The sequence below is a fragment of the Schistocerca gregaria genome, chromosome 1 (genome assembly GCF_023897955.1).
Source record: "Schistocerca gregaria isolate iqSchGreg1 chromosome 1, iqSchGreg1.2, whole genome shotgun sequence".
NCBI classification, from domain to species: domain Eukaryota; kingdom Metazoa; phylum Arthropoda; class Insecta; order Orthoptera; family Acrididae; genus Schistocerca; species Schistocerca gregaria.
In genome coordinates, this window is record NC_064920.1 from 745,654,491 (window position 1) to 745,670,616 (window position 16,126).

A 16,126-nucleotide genomic window follows, 5' to 3' on the forward strand; every position below is an offset into this window, starting at 1 on the left:
AGCGACTTAGGGCTCGTTTATACTGAAGAAGCTCGTTTATTTCGTATATTGCCCTTTGCTTGCGACACTTCTGTGTAATAGTCAAAGCGAACTGCTGTAATCTATTCCTTTTGTAATAGAACACGTTAATACAACTTGTTTGAATGTGTCCAGCGATCCGAGAAAGCAGGTTACCTAGACACCCCAAATTTGACGACAAGGTTGGATTTAAAATTTGGCGACGAGGATGAGATACCACAGCGGCAACACAGTGCCTGGTTGCCACAGTTTTTCGCGGGCTTTTGTGTATTGCTGGTGCCTTAATTATACGTTGTCTTTCGTTCGCAGGCATGTGTTTACATGTTTTAGTAGTGTCTTTTCGATTCAGTGTTTTAAGGTGAGCGTTGTGGAAATTTTCTTTGCTTGTGTGCTTATTTTTATTGCTTGCATTTTCTGTTTATTGCCTTTGTCTCGTCCATAGTGAACAACCCACCTCTCCCACTCCCTGCTCAGGCGCCACAGCTGCAAGCGATAGATACAGCGCGGCTAACACAGATGCTTCAGTTTCAGATCCAACAAATCTCCACGCTGCTAAGCACGGTACAGTAGCTCCTGACGAATCAAGCCTCAAATACAGTGCAACAGACAACAACTGTAGCTCCGAGTGCCGTACTGCCTTTTCGCCAGTTTAATGAAAAACGAAAGAAATGGCTCGAGTGGTTGCAACAGTTTGATGCCCACGTAATTGCTCACAATGTACCATTGTGAAACTGCATTACTTTGTGTCAACGATAAGAAGTGCAGTTTCTCACCTCATTCAGTAATTCTTCCCTAATGCCACTTTGGGCGAACTTTCCTACAATCAGGTTGTATAAAATTGCAAATTTGTGGTACGTTCCTATGGGACCAAACTGTTGAGGTCATCGGTCCCTAAACGTATACGCTACTTAATGTAACTTAAACTAACTTACGCTAAGGACAACACACACACCCGTGCCTGAAGGAGAGCTACAACCTCCGAGGGAGGGAACCGCGCGAACCATGGCAAGGCGCCTGAGACCGCGTGGCTACCCTGCATGGTTCACGTTGCAGATTCTCTAACAATTATGACCAATAAGTGAAAGTGGTGGCAGCTAGGTACTAATTGTTTAACTGCAAGAAACGGTCAGAACAGACTTATCGCGAGTAGGTAACAGATTTGCAGGGTATGAGAAGTTAATGCAAATTCAGAATTGCTTGTGGTGCTTTATATTCCGATTGTTATGTTGCATGGTGCAATAGTGTTCAATGTTACTTATGTAAATCTTAGACGATTCTGAAAGAGTCAGATCCATTATTTCAACACAAAGCGCAGATACTAAATCAGTACGATTCAGGTGCCGTATCGACCGATAAATTTGAGAAGCCACCAGTTTGTCGGCTTGAGTCGTACCTTGCTTTCAACCGGCCCATTTGGCAGCAACAACCCGCGCGCCCCGTGCCGTGTAAACGGATTTCTAAACAGGCAAACAAAATTAAGTCATGCCCTCGATGCTATTCACGGCACGAACGCCAAGACTGCCCATCCAGACAAGCACAGTGTTATGGTCGTGGCAAGACAGGTCACATACAATCCGTATGTTTGCAAAGGAACAAACGTAAGAATTCTGCCCATTCGCAAAAATCTAGTCACGTAGTGCATTCAAAGGCTGCTGCAGGCATTAGCAAAAGTGGCAAGCAAACAAATTTTCAGTGCTACACCAGTCCAGCAAACGTTTTGTTCATTTGCATATTAGTGGAAAACGTGTGAAATTTCAGCTGGACATGGGTGCGTCTGTTTCATTGCTGAATCGTAACGCATATGAGCTATTGGGCTCCCCACACTTTGAAGTGTAGCGCTAAATGTAGGTTACCTGCCTTGTTACAATTAAGTGAACTTAACTTTTTGAAGCCCCTCGTATTCACATACCGATTGAGAGGTAGTCTGTATAAATACTGCTGCTGGAAGAAAGTTTCCGCACCCGGAGTAACTGAAGTTAGCTTACCAACGTAACTGTTCCATTAGTCGCGCAGCTACAATTGGGCTTTTGGCTCAACAGTGATGTGTTGTGCCAGCGGCCAGTAGGATGCTCTTAGCTGCTCTGCTGACCGGGATAGGGTCGTGCCCGGGCAAGGACATGAAATATTTGTGCAGGGCTTGTGCGATGACTGCAGAAGGGTTGCAGGAAGAGAACTGGTATGGTGACGTGGAAGGGCAATGGATGTGTCCGCGGCTGGTGGATTGCCTCTGCCAGGCACTGAAATGTGATTTGTAGATTATCCATGTAGATGTAGACGTAGATTGTTCGTCAGAGTTCATATCTGTTGGAGGACCAGATGAAGACGCGCTGGGTCTACAGCGAGCGGTAGTAACTGAGTGCCTGTGCGTGCGTGTTTCATGCGACGCCCAGCTTTGCGGCGACGACAAGGAATGCTTATAGTGCGACGATCTGAACGATCGCTACGCATACCGTCCGTCCAAAACGTTTCGAGATGTGCGACCGTTGTTATTGTCACAAATTTCAATGGAGCAACGAATTGTTCATCACTAAATCAAGAAGAAGAGAAAAGGGTGTGCAAAGTTTGTCCCATACAACATGACTATCGAGCGGAAAACAACGACGCGTTTAAGCGTGCAGTGACTTGACTGAAATAAAGAAGGAGGACAATTATTTTCTGCAAAAGTCCTCACTAGCGACGAGACTTAGTGTTATCGACACGAACCCAAGACCGAAGAAAGTGCGAGGTGACGCGCGGTTTGAGCAACATCCCAGAGGACTTTTCTGATGCTTTGACGTGCGTTGTACTCAACTGAGGGGAAACTGTACAGGACACTTGGAGTATTGAAGCCACAATCTTAACCTTTCTCTATTTTCTATTAATCCTGTCTCGAAAGACTTAGGACTGTATTCCCGTGAGGTACGATTCTAATACAGTTGGAGAGCGTCTGCAATCCTGTTCGAGTTAAGGGGGAATACCGAATGACCTGGATGTGAATGTGAATTTGGTTTGACGAGGGAGGCGTGGTAGGGTATTCTGTGCGTGTGGAAAGCCACTGTAGCAGGGTGGCATAGAGGTTAGCGCATCTGACTAACGAGCAGGAGACACAGGTTCGAATACTGGCCTAGGTGAAAACTTTCATTCGTCGATTCAGTCTGCATCGTACATGTTTGAGACTTGAAAAGGTCTCTGGAGACGTATAGTTTCATTTGGTTAAAGCACTTATGCCTGGTTTTCAGGCAGGATCCCCACTTTCGTTAGAAGCTCAGGTGCAATTCCAGTAAAGTTGGAGAGCCTTCGGAACGTTGTTCGAGTTTAGTGAGCTGAGACGTGAATAGGAATCAAGATTGAGGAGGGAGGCGTGCTAGGGTAGTCCGTGCAGTTGCACAAAGCCACTGTGCCAGGGTGGCGTAGTGGTTAGCGTACTGGTCAGGAGACCAGGGTTCGAATCCCAACCTCGCTACAAAATTTTCATTCGTCGTTTCAGTCTGCATATAGGTCAATGACCACGCCGATGCGGATTCACTGGTTTCCGTTATATCACCAAATGTAAGCACCGTCTGGCGTGGCCAATAGTTGGATGGATGACCATCCAGGCACAGGAGGGGTGGCTGCTTGGAGATCTTTATCACCAGTATTTGCATCACATGTTTTGGATTAAATTCCAAAAGCACCCCCGGTGTGTCATGAAGTGAGGGTATGCGACAGTTTTGATGGTGATCCATCCGTCTGATGGGGACGCATAAGGTCTGGGGACCCTATCGTGCCTTTCGAGAAAGGTGGGCTTTTTGCCGGCGCCGGGGTTCACCACCTCCCTTCTCTCATCATCTCCAGCACGAACATGACACTACACTACGAAGGTACACCCGTCACAGTCACCTACACTTAACAGATACACTTTCTGATAGCTGGCGAAGGAAAAGAGCCTATGGGCTCGTATGATAGGTAAAACCGTTTCGATTACGCAGCTGAATCTGTCCTTCGAGGTCTCCTAGCCTTTCATGCACTAAGACTTTACTTTACTTTAGTGTGCTTATACACATTATTTCAGTGGGCCTGTAGAGCATTATATTTCCTAAATTAAGATTTACTTTTGATTTGTGAAACATTTGCCTATTCTCTGAGGTCCCGTAGCGTCGCAGGAAGTCCTAATAGTGGCCGCGGCTAGAATCCACCCGTGGCGTGCTGGAGAAATAACCCATCGTACAGAGTGTTTCAGAAAGAACACACGTACTACAAGGTATTATGCTGTCAAAATTGTCCATAGCTGCGCCGTCATTATTAGAGAAATGAATGCATTGTCTAGTTTATATTAATTGCCTCTAAATGCCGATTGTCTTGTTTTTTGCTTGTTTACCGTCACAAGTTGCAAAATGGCTACTTCACAGCAGAACTAATTTTGTTTTCTCGAGTTTGCGAAGAGTAATTCTGTGGTTACAGTGCGAAAACGTTTCAGGTTGAGGTACCAAACTAATCCTCCGAATGGATGGAACATTTGGAGATCGTATTGTCAATTTGTAGACACAAGTCGAGTATGTGAATGTCTCGTGTTTCTGACGAAATGTAGCAAGAATTAAAACTGCTCTCCAACGCAGTGTCACAAAAATCAACTCGTCGTTCCACCTAGAGGTTACAACTTCCGACAACAAATGTTTGGTGTATTCTGAGACGTCGATAGACTATGACGCCGTACAAGTTAAAATTATTACAGTCTGCACGCGATGACGATAAACGTAAACAAGTGGCATTTTTTTGACGAGCTTCAGAATACTGTTGACAATGCTAACACTTTCCAAAAGCGCACTTTCTTCAGTGATGAATCGACTTTTCCCCTTAGTGGGAAAGTAAGCAGACACGGTGTTCGAATTTTGAGCCGACAGAACCCACAAGCACAGACTGAACATCTAAGCGATTCACACAAAGTCGATGTATCTTGTTCCTGATCACACTCATCTGTTTACAGCCCATTCCTCTTTGATAGAAACACGGTTAACGGTCAGCAGTGTCTTGGTTGTTTTCGAGGTTGAGCGAGAAGTTCATTTTTCAACAAGAAGGGGTTACTTGGATTGGTCATCACACAGCCGGCGACTTAGCAGTTGGCCCGCACGGTCAGCGGATTTGACGGCCTGTGTATTTTTCCTGCAGGATTTTATTAAGGACAAGATCTATGCACCAACACCACCACAGAATACAGAAGAGTAACCTGCTTCATGTGATTTGATTTTATCTGGGAAGCACAGACAACACTGGTCAAGCCCGCTGCTGCCCGCACCGAAACCGGGTTTATTGTGTGGTATCTTTCCTTATGCTTCTAGTAAAGCCAACCAATCCCCTTTTAACAGTGCAAGCAGATTCTATACCAGTTCTTTGCTAGACACAATTTTTTCAGGACTGGTTCATCAGGATATTCTGTGTCTTTTAATCTCCAATGCCTCGCATTCGGAGATCAAATGTGATGCAATTTTCTCGCCCACATCACACATCCTACATTTGGGGTCTTCTTCTATTGTCCCCATTATATGTAGGTGTTTTTTGAAATTCCTATGGCCTGTCAATAGTCCACCATGGGTATCATTTCTCTCCTGTTCAAGCCCAGGATTGAAAGACTTCTCTTAGAACATGGCTTCGGCATCTATACCTTGCTATGTTTGTCAGGACAGACTATTATTCTACATGCTGTCTTCTTGTCCAGTCTCGTAGTTTCATTTTGATCATCGCCTTGATGATTGTCAGGACAGGTTCCGGTCCAAAAAATGGTGTCATCGCCCCTATCCTGGCCAACCTATCGCCTTGCTCATTACCACTACTCCCTGAGTGACCAAGAACGGACAAAAGGTTTACCCTATTGCTTTTCTCTAGCTCCACAAGGCCTTTGTGGCATTCTGCCATTATCTTTGATCTCGTGGCAGAGGTTGCCAGTGCTTTCGGGGCTGCTTGGCTGTCTGAATAAATGAAAATGCTACGACCTCTGTAGCACCTCTGCAAATTCTACTCCACATACACCATGATAGCAGATATTTCTGCTTGAAACACAGTGGCCATCTTCCCTAGAGAGACTGCACTCTCCAGCATTGGCTGAACCCCGTACAACCCGGCCCCAACACTCTGGTCTGTTCGAACTGCCAGTGAACCAGACTATGTCCCCAATACAGTGTCGAAATTTGTTCTCCCAGAGCTCTGTACTTCCAATCACCACATTGAAAGGCTTGTTGAAGCAGCTGTCAGTTATTATGTAGTCGGCTTGCATTTCCCCAACCACACATATGTCTACCTAACTCAGTATTTTAGTGTGAGATACTGGATACCCCAATTAGTTCCAGATTTTGCCTGTCTTTAACCTGTGTGCTCCAGCTGCTGCCTCCATCTTTACCCACAGCTGTAATGGTGGTATGTCTAGCATGGTTTACATCCCAGCAGTGAGTGTGCTCCTAATTCCTCTTGCAATGGGAAAGCAGGCCAATCTCTGCACCTTAGCAAGCTCCTTAGCAGTTACCTGCTGTTCTACCTTTTTCCAACACACTGTAGCCCCAGAGGTAATCATACGTCTTACTACTGTGCTGTATATCGAGCACATACTCTTGGGGCTTAATCCCCGGTTTTTATCACAAGCTGTTCTGGTACTCAATAGAGTACCTTCCGCCTTGGAACTGGTGCTCCTCACGTGAGGGGTCCACGACAGTTTCTCATTCGGGGTTACCCCTAGATATTTCACTATCCCCTCCACTGGTAGAGTTTCATCGAGAATCTTGGGATTGCATTATGTTTATTGAATCTGCTTCCTCGTAAATGGTACTACGACAGTCTTCTTAGGACTGTCCCTTAGATCTTGTTTCCTGCACCAATTTTGCACAATGTTCAATGCTCTTTGTGCCATAGCTCTGACTGTACTTGAAACTTTGTCAAGTATTACTATGACAAGATTGCCTGCGTACCCCTGACAAAAGTACTGACGAGAGTATAATTCTACAATGAAATCATTCACCATAAGGTTCCACAGTAGAGTGGACGGGACCCCTCCCTGTGAACAGTCTCTGGTGGCGTTGATTACCATTTCTTTTCTTGTGTCATGGTGGCTTCTACCTTTCTATCACTAAGCATGGGTCAAATCCACCTACAAATGGTGGTCTCCAAGCCTCTGCTGCCTTAACGATGGATTCGAAGGTCTTGTTAAAAGCCCCTTCGTTGTCCAAGAAGATGCAGAGGGCTATTTCGTGAAAGCGCAGTGCATTTTCCACCTTCCCAACAAGCTTGCGGAGTGCAGTTTCACACAGTTCTCCTGGTTGGTATGCATGTTGGTTTATGTGTAGAGGGGCATAATCTTAGTGGAACGTGAAAGCCAGCTCCCAACGCTAAGGGGAAACAGAGAAATTTTCAGCATTATTTACTCTTCCACGGGCGCGGTAGTGCAGCAGCACAGACAGACACCGTCTATGTCAGCATGACAAATCAGAAGCCATCAACGTGCTATACACGGTCACCACAGGAGCAGCCACTGCTACTGAGGATAATGATGGTGGTAAAGCTCGAACCCAGAATTAACGCAGAGCGAATCCGCCTCCTTAGCTGAGTGGTTAGCGCATCTGATAGCGACGCATTGGGTCCAGGTTGGATTCCCAGCCGGATCGGTGATGTTCTCTGCTTGAGGACTGAGTGATGTGTTAACTTCATCACCATCATCGAGAAGCAGTTCGCCCAATGTTGCGTCAACGGAAAAGACTTACTACTCGGCGACCGAACTTCCCAGGTGGCGACTCCCTGCAACCAGTGCCATGCGATCATTTACTTTCACTCAACGCAACAAGAAGTCCTAAAATATTTTATACTGGAGTGTTGTCGCAAAAAGAACTTTGCTCTCATACGCAGATATGTTGCTACACTTCTGTGCCACCTAATACGACATTCACTTTGTTTCTATAAAAATACCAGACGACTTTAAACGCTTTAGGCTGAAACTGCAATACTTGCATCCAGAGTTACAGGTGTTCACTTTAATTTAATCCATTTAAGTTTTTCATCTAATAGGGTAGCATTCTTGAGTGTAGTATATATCTTGATAGCATCTAGCCTCAAGGTAGAGATAAAGTAATCCGTTTCTGTGGTCGAGATGAAATTGTGCTTGCTGAAAGTTCTGGAAGACGCACGCTGTGTACACAAGCAAGAGGTACACAACGGACACCGCTAGGGACCACCGCCACACAGGCTCAGCCACTCGTCTGTCGTCTCTCAGACCCGTGCAGCAGCCTCCAGATGGCGATCACAAACCTGGACCTCTTCCTTCTTCCACTCCACTTCCTTCAGCGTATCGTGTATGTCTGCTAGAGTTCCGCTTCACCAAAATTCTGGTTCAGTAGTTTTGGTACACTGCATAAAGACGACTTTCGTTCTTCTTTTGTTGGTTTGTTTGTTTGCCTTCCACATAATTTTCCCCACCTCGTTCATTATTAGTCCATTGTGTATTTTATATCCTTAGAGGATATAAACTGTATTTTATAACTAGTAAAAATTAGTTGATCACTTAACTTCTGTGCTTTCATGTAACGAAAGCAAGTACTTTTGATGCAACTGCAGTTTACATGCGCAACGTTATTGTTGTTTTGTACTCAATAGAATGCACTTCATCATAAAGAAAGGCAAGAGTTTTCTGTTGTTTGATAAACACGAAATATGTTTATGAATAACAGAAACATGTTTATGTAAATTAGATAAAGTACTGAAGCGATGTTTGATATATTTTTGTTTTGCTGTTCTTTTTAATTTTATCTTTTTGTTGGGGTACTATAATTCCTAGCGCTGAATGAGACATCTGTATTATTTCATTTATTTATACTACAACATCCCTCTGTTTCGCATTAGAAAACAACCGTTTTTGAATGAAACTTGAATTAAACGTCGACAGATTCAATTTTGATATAAATACCGTCTACTTTTAAGTAACAGACAAGAAGATAGCTAACTAGAGCAAATATATTCCACAGAGTATCCGTCGCTTTGTGTATCCTCACTTAGTTTCTAGATGGTCCACTGCTTCCAGTTTTCAGAGGAATCTAGTAAGACAGTGATCGCATACACAAAGAAAGAGATTGTTTTGAGGTAGTGCCCCATAGGTATGCAACACACCTAGCGCACAGGTAATGCGGGTACGACCTTAACTGAGCAAAGCAACTAGAAAAGCTACAGTAGTCTATGGTTACTTATGACAGTGTGTGGTTGCCTACAGTAGTTTTTCAATTGCAATGGCCACCTGCAGTTTGGACAGGAAATAGGGAGTGTTGTGAGCCGTAAACTACTTCAGTTCCACTTTGTGTTGACAGACATGCAAAACCTTCTGCTGACACGCTCAAAGCATGAAACGGCACTTACCCTCCCCTAGTTCCCCACCAGCTATCAGACTGTATCGTTCAGCGCCTGCAGTCAGCTCATTAAAGTACTGTGATGACCGCCTTCCGAACTAGCGGTCGCTGTGATTGGACTAGCTAGTGTCTGGTCAATTACAATCAGTTATAGTAACAATATACAGAATGCCAAGAGACAGTTATTTAGATATCATTGTATTAGGTTTAGGACATCAAGTGACATATGTCAGACTGTTCCAATATAAAGTAGAATTTTGCAACATACTCATAATAAATGTTATCTGTGAATCCCTTTTGTCTTGTCTTATGTTTGTTACAGTGCCGACCTATCAAACAAATGTTTATTTACAATTGCGCAATTCGGGCACCGTTAAAGAACCTTAGTAGGTACACACGTTTTTTGTTACCTTGGATGTTTGGACTAAATTAACAGTAGCATTCAGTTCCTACATACATAAAAACGAGAAAAAAATCACAAGGATTTTAAGAGTGGAAGGAGATTGTAAAAACAAAATTTATTTTGCAGACGTAGGTTAAAATTCACCAAGATGATGACCGTTACATAAATTATATCTAACTGAAATTCCTAGAAGACGAGAAAGAACATATTTCTTTTTACAGATGGGGATTGTAAAAACAAAACTTATTTCACAGATTCTGGTTAAAAAAGTTCTCAAAAACTCGCTCTTATGACTTGACACTAACTATCGTACTGTTTCATCTGATTGTTAACCCTCGTATTCTGCCGCGCTAGTACAAACACATCATTCCCTACCTTACACCTACACATTCTGTCCAGAGATCTACCCTTCCTTCCATGTTTAACGGAATACTCCTCTTCCTCTTCCACATTTTCCTCACTCCCTCTCCATCGTTTGGTACGTTGATCCCCCCCCCCCCCCTTTTCCCGCCCACCTCCTACCCACAATTCTGCCTTCTCACATGCTTCCTCTACGTCAACAACACTCTTCAACCATTGCTCGGTTGCAGCGAACTGCTGCGCTGGGGTGAACCGTTCAATTTTTTACAATGACTGACTCCAGTTGACTATTTTAAAGAAGCCAACTGTATTTTACTTTAAACCTATAATATACAACCGATAGTTTTAATTCTGTTTTAGAAACATGTATTATTTTAATTTTTGTTTTGTTTCTGAAACTTTGTAGATTTATAGCATTCTCGGCTGAATAGCCTCAAGGAACCGTTGCGAGTCCACTGAAATAATAACAAAGGAAAAAAAAACCGTTGCCTACTAGGACTACACTGTAGATTATTATCAGTAAGTTTGTGCGTATATTAGTGGCTCTTCTAAATTTAATGGTGGAAGGTAGTGTTGCAGATTTTGGTATTCTCGATGGTTTCTGTGCTTTTAAATCAGTACAACGATTATCCGCAAAAATTTTGTAGCGAAAAAGTCAAACTGCTAAAACTTTTACGGTTCAGCTTAACTAATTACTCTGACATTGAACCAATAATTTCCAGAAATTGTTGAAACACTTTTTCAGAATATTCTGCAGACCACAAACGATGATGACTTATAACTAATACATTTTGAATGAGTGAACCGCACTGGCTATAAAATATAATTTAGTAAAAGTTATAATCGGTTTCTCGTCAATTGAAGTCGCATCCTCAGGTGATCTGTACAAAGTTAGTAAGGAGCGTTTTTTTCTTCGTCTCCTCTGACGCCACCTGTAAACACCTTCCGCGTTACAGAGCGGTCAGTACTGCCTTGCCTGCTGCCGCTCCACAACCTTCCTGCTTGTGGCGCCGTAAGGCTCTTATATTGAAACTGTCTGAGTGCGTTAGTAATCTATAGCTTTCTTTAGCTCGTTTGGTTTTATTTTTATAGGTTCTGCTGCCCCCTTCATTTTGACTATGGACTACCGTTTTTAGCGCTTTGTTTGTTTACAGCTTGACGTGAATGGTGAGGAGTGGCTCTAAGGCAGTTGCCATTCCGCTATGACTTGTAACAAAGAATCTTTGCGAGTACTCTTCAAGTACTGCTACATGATACTACTTCCCAGTATCCCATTTTTTGTCTCCCAGATACAAACTACCAAACAGAAAGTCGGAATTAATTACAACTTAGAAGATTTATTCTGAAAACAAGCTGAAATATAACTCAGCGTTATCAATCGTGTTCAGGTTGGTAGCCAAAGTTCATCTCCCGTAAACACTATTACAGTAACAGCGTCGCCACAGAGAGAGAACTGCCCCGTACTCCAGAAGGCCTACCAGACGATTCCCCTTCCGGGCCGCGACGATGCGATTTAATCACGTGGGGCTGCAACTTGATTGTCTCCTTCGACTCCAGCGCTGTGACTGCTGCATCTCTTGCGGCGCCTCCACTGTGATCACTTTGAGGCATGCCGCGCTGTTTCCACAGGAGCGTTGGCACACGGTGCTCTAGAAGGCGGTGGCCGCGTTTTACGAGCGGCGACCCCACTGTGGCCGGAGTGGCCGCGCGGTTTGGGGCGTCATGTCACGGATTCGAGTCCTCCATCGGGCATGGGTGTGTGTATTTTCAGCATAAATTAGTTTAAGTAGTGTGTAAGTCTAGGGGCCGATCACCTTAGCAGTGTGGTCCCTTAGGAATTCACACAAAACAACAACCACCCCACTGTATGAATGCACAGCACAACACCTTCATTCTTCAGACAGTTGTTAAGGACTTCCTTGTTTATTTTGTACAGATCACCTTAGGATGAGCCTTCAATTGCTGAAAAACAGGTCGTGAGATTTAATAAAATATATTTTACAGCCAGTGTGGTTCATTTCTTCAAAATGTGGAAATCTGGCTGCGGTTGTCCGCAATTTAAAATACGAATAAGTTGTAATTGAGTTCTTGGCTGCATGGTATGCTGTGTTGTGTTTGTTCTTCGCGTTGAATGTAAATAAAACTGGATTCTAATTAGCAGAATCGCTAACCTCCAGACGTTTTTTAAACCCAATAGTCTAGCTTTTACATTACTTTTTGCTCTTTTTGTAAATTATGTCGTGGACAATGCATCTCACTGCCGACGGCTGTTCACTGTAACATGCTAGTGCTTGAGCAAAGCTGCAGAATTAAAGAATTGTCCGAAGAACGAATGAAAAAAAAGAACATTTGGTCCAATATGACCCAAAGTTTCATTGCTACGGTAACGAATAAAACTGAGTTACCCTAACGATTCATTCCATACTGAGAAGCCAAAGATACTTATTTGGTAAGAAAGTATATATATTCGTAAGTCTTTTCTTCATGTTCTTCTTTTTCCTAGTCTGTATCCTGTCACTTCACGGGGGCGAAGTATTAATTATTCTGGGTGTAGGCCTCTAAATGGTAGAGGGCGGCCCTGCCTGTTGTGCCACCCTGTAAGGTGTCAGGCAAATCCAACACCTTCCATGAAAACCCTAACATGATAAGCAAATCCAGTAGTATGTCACATAGCTCCGAATAAATCGTGACATTAAACTAATCAAAGTAATACGAGTAACGAATGAGCAAATGGAATACCACAGACTAACACAAGAATGCCTAAATGCATGTCGTACCTTCCCACCGTGAGACCGACGCAGTTCCGAGGGGAGAAACGAGAATGAAAGCCAAGAGCAGAACCGTGTTGAGCTAGAAGGCCATACGATAAGGGACGGACTGGACACCCACATCGCCAGCTAACCATTAGGACGACACCACCTGCAAGTCTTAGCGTGAGACTTTTTCGCGTCTTTGTTACGTCAAGGACCAACCGACAGCCCATGTTAAAAGCTAGAGCCCCCCAGAAAAACAGTATAGATCTTACGATAATACAAAAAGGGCCACACCACGCAAGTTTTAGCGTGAGACTTTTTCGCGTCTCTGTTACGTTGCAAACTTTAAAAACATTTCCCCACCACCAAAAGTATATCGTTTCTCATTGGATAGACAGAATTTTTGTAGGCGGAGCTTAAGGTTAACATTGAGACCCTGATTGGTCAGATGAAAACACAGCCAGATAGTTTTTTTAAACCAACTTCGGTAAATTGTAGTAAGGAGAAGTTAGGAGAAGTGTTAGTTCCGAGACGACGAGGTGGATGGCTGCAGTGCCGGCCGCAGCCCCCCTGCGTAACCGACGACAAGTTAATGAACGCACGCGATGCCGCAAATCTCATCTGTTACACCCCCTTTTTGCGTAATACTAGGGTCGATCGTAAATTAAAGCTCATGGTGTTCACATTTGCCAGTTGAAGTAAAAATCTGAAATGCGATGATTTCTCTGTTATATAATTATTGAGAAGCCACATCAGCAACTGCAATTTACGACAAGTTAGATCAATAATTAAAGATAATTGAGGGTCACTATAGACCATTTTGATAGTTTTCTCTTTTGCGAAACTTAATTTAAACCTAGATTATAGATGTGATATGGCATAGGTCATCCTTCGATCCATTGTAGAACTTGGAAACCCATTCAGAGAATATTCGTTCACATTTTTGTTGAACACAGTTGGTTTTTACCATCCTGTATTGAAACATTTCGTTTTATCAATAGTTCAGTTTATAAACAATGTTTTGTGAGTAGAATAAAATTTCCAGTGGTAAACTTAACTGCTTTTTCGACGTTATTTTAAGGCTAAACAAAAATAGGAAAGCCTTGAACCCCTCCCACTAAATTTAGTTAGCATTAAGATTCTTTTACAGGGAGTGCAGTGGAGCTGACGCTGACATTTTTTGGATATATCATCGCTAGTCTCACTGAACTCTTCTGAATTCTACATGTCATGTGTGGTCTGGCGCCTCCTTACCAGCAACAGGTCCCAGGTTCAAACTAGTCAGTTCCCTAAAAAAAAAGCTCAGAGCGTCGTTGGGCGAAAGTGGTAGGGAGACACAATATAGAACAAACCGACACTACCATGAATGTTTAGCAAATGGCGACCCTGCCAGGATGGTAAAATACCATGATTGAAGGTCGACCACATGCCTAACTAGGTCAGAAAAATACCTGCTGAAAAATTTTCGTAGTTAAATATGTTTCTTCTTAAAGTTACACATAGTCGAAAACAGTAGCTGCAGCGATAGATAGTAAGAAAGTATTCTAAAAATGTGAGACATTCTAGCAGAGACAATAGCATAATTAAGTTATGAATTTTAATATTGTTAGAATTAAGTTTTCTCTCCAATGCAAGCGCACAGGTGGCGGATACATCGTTGACAAGTTGGTTCTGACCCAACAAGTAAGTGAATTGATTGTCAAGTCGTGAGAACAAAGAGTTTATGAAACGCGTGAGATCGTATGAGCGCATGTTGACGCGAAGTAGGACGCGTGAATTGCTTTTAAAACAGAAAATAAGGGATTCGAAAAGATTAGCAATGGCAGATCGAGACCTTGACTGAATTGGGGTAGAGACCCAGCATGAAAATGGACAGAGAACAGAGGACAGTACAACAGACGATGCAGTATAGCGAGAAATAGGACAGATAAAGCACCATAACGAGGATAATGTACGCCAAGGCACAGAAAACCTACGTCAGCATACGACAGAGGAGCAGGAAAGTAGTGAGACAGTCGATGAGGATTCTAACTTGCGTCTTGAATACGTAGAACCCATAGTACAAGTAATCAGAGCTCCCTCACAACAGAGTACAAGGAATGCGAGCAGAAACGTGTCACAGCACAGTTCAATGCAATCGGTTGCGAACCAACAATTGGGCGAAAACACAGAGCGTAGGACATCGGAACAAAACGCAATAGGACCCACCAATCTGGCAGAATTATTACAACAAATTACGGGAACCATGACAAGGCAAAATAAAGACATAGCGAACCAAATTCAAATTCAGAATGCAGAAACCGCGAGACAAATGCGTGAGATTAAAGAACAAAACAAAAAAATTCAGTTACACCTAAGTCGTATTGAAGACGAGGCAAAAGAATCTCGAGAAGTGATAGGACACTTAATAACAGGTCAAAATCAATTGAGAACAGACAGTGACAAGGTACAAGGGGACGTACAAACATTGCGTAATGACACTCAGGACGAGATCAAAACATTACGTAACAACACCCAGGCAGAAGTCAAGAAACTAAAGAAACAGATAAACGTAATTACTAGACAAGCAGCAGGTACAGCGGCTGAAATTGTTGAAAACAGTGTGTTACACAAACGTATCACAAAAGCAGCGCTGAAAAGATATAATAACCGCATAGTCAAAATAGAAGGGCAAACGAAGCGACAATTTCAGAAATTGCGAACAGAGTTGTTGCAAACCATTGAAGAGCGTAGTGAACAGGATCGAAGAAGCACAGAATCTGCAACCACATCCGTATCTGTAACAGCACCGGAGAAACAAGCAATTAACGAAGATATTACGCATTTGCGATTCAAATCACAGGCTGAAAGTAACATACGTGAAATCAGACAGCATGCACAGCAACAAACACGCTTCGAAATTCTTGATGAACAAACGGCACCACAAACACATGCGGAACCACAAATGTAAGCTTCAAGACAGTTTGGATCGTGCAATGAAACAGCAAGGTTAGCCAGACAAGATACCCAACCAATAGGTGACAATGGAAATCCAGGTCGCGAAGAGTACAGTGCAATGCATTCAGCTATACGTTCACAACCGATGGAAGAAAATTATAGCGTACCACTCCAACGATACTACGCAAGGGTAGGCGAAAGTTACAGTGGGCAATATCCAATGGATCTACCACAACCGGAAAGAACGACGGGAGAAATGATCAGAAACAAAAGTGGCGAAGAATCGCTAATTTCAGATGGAACTACGACGAAGTACGACAACGATC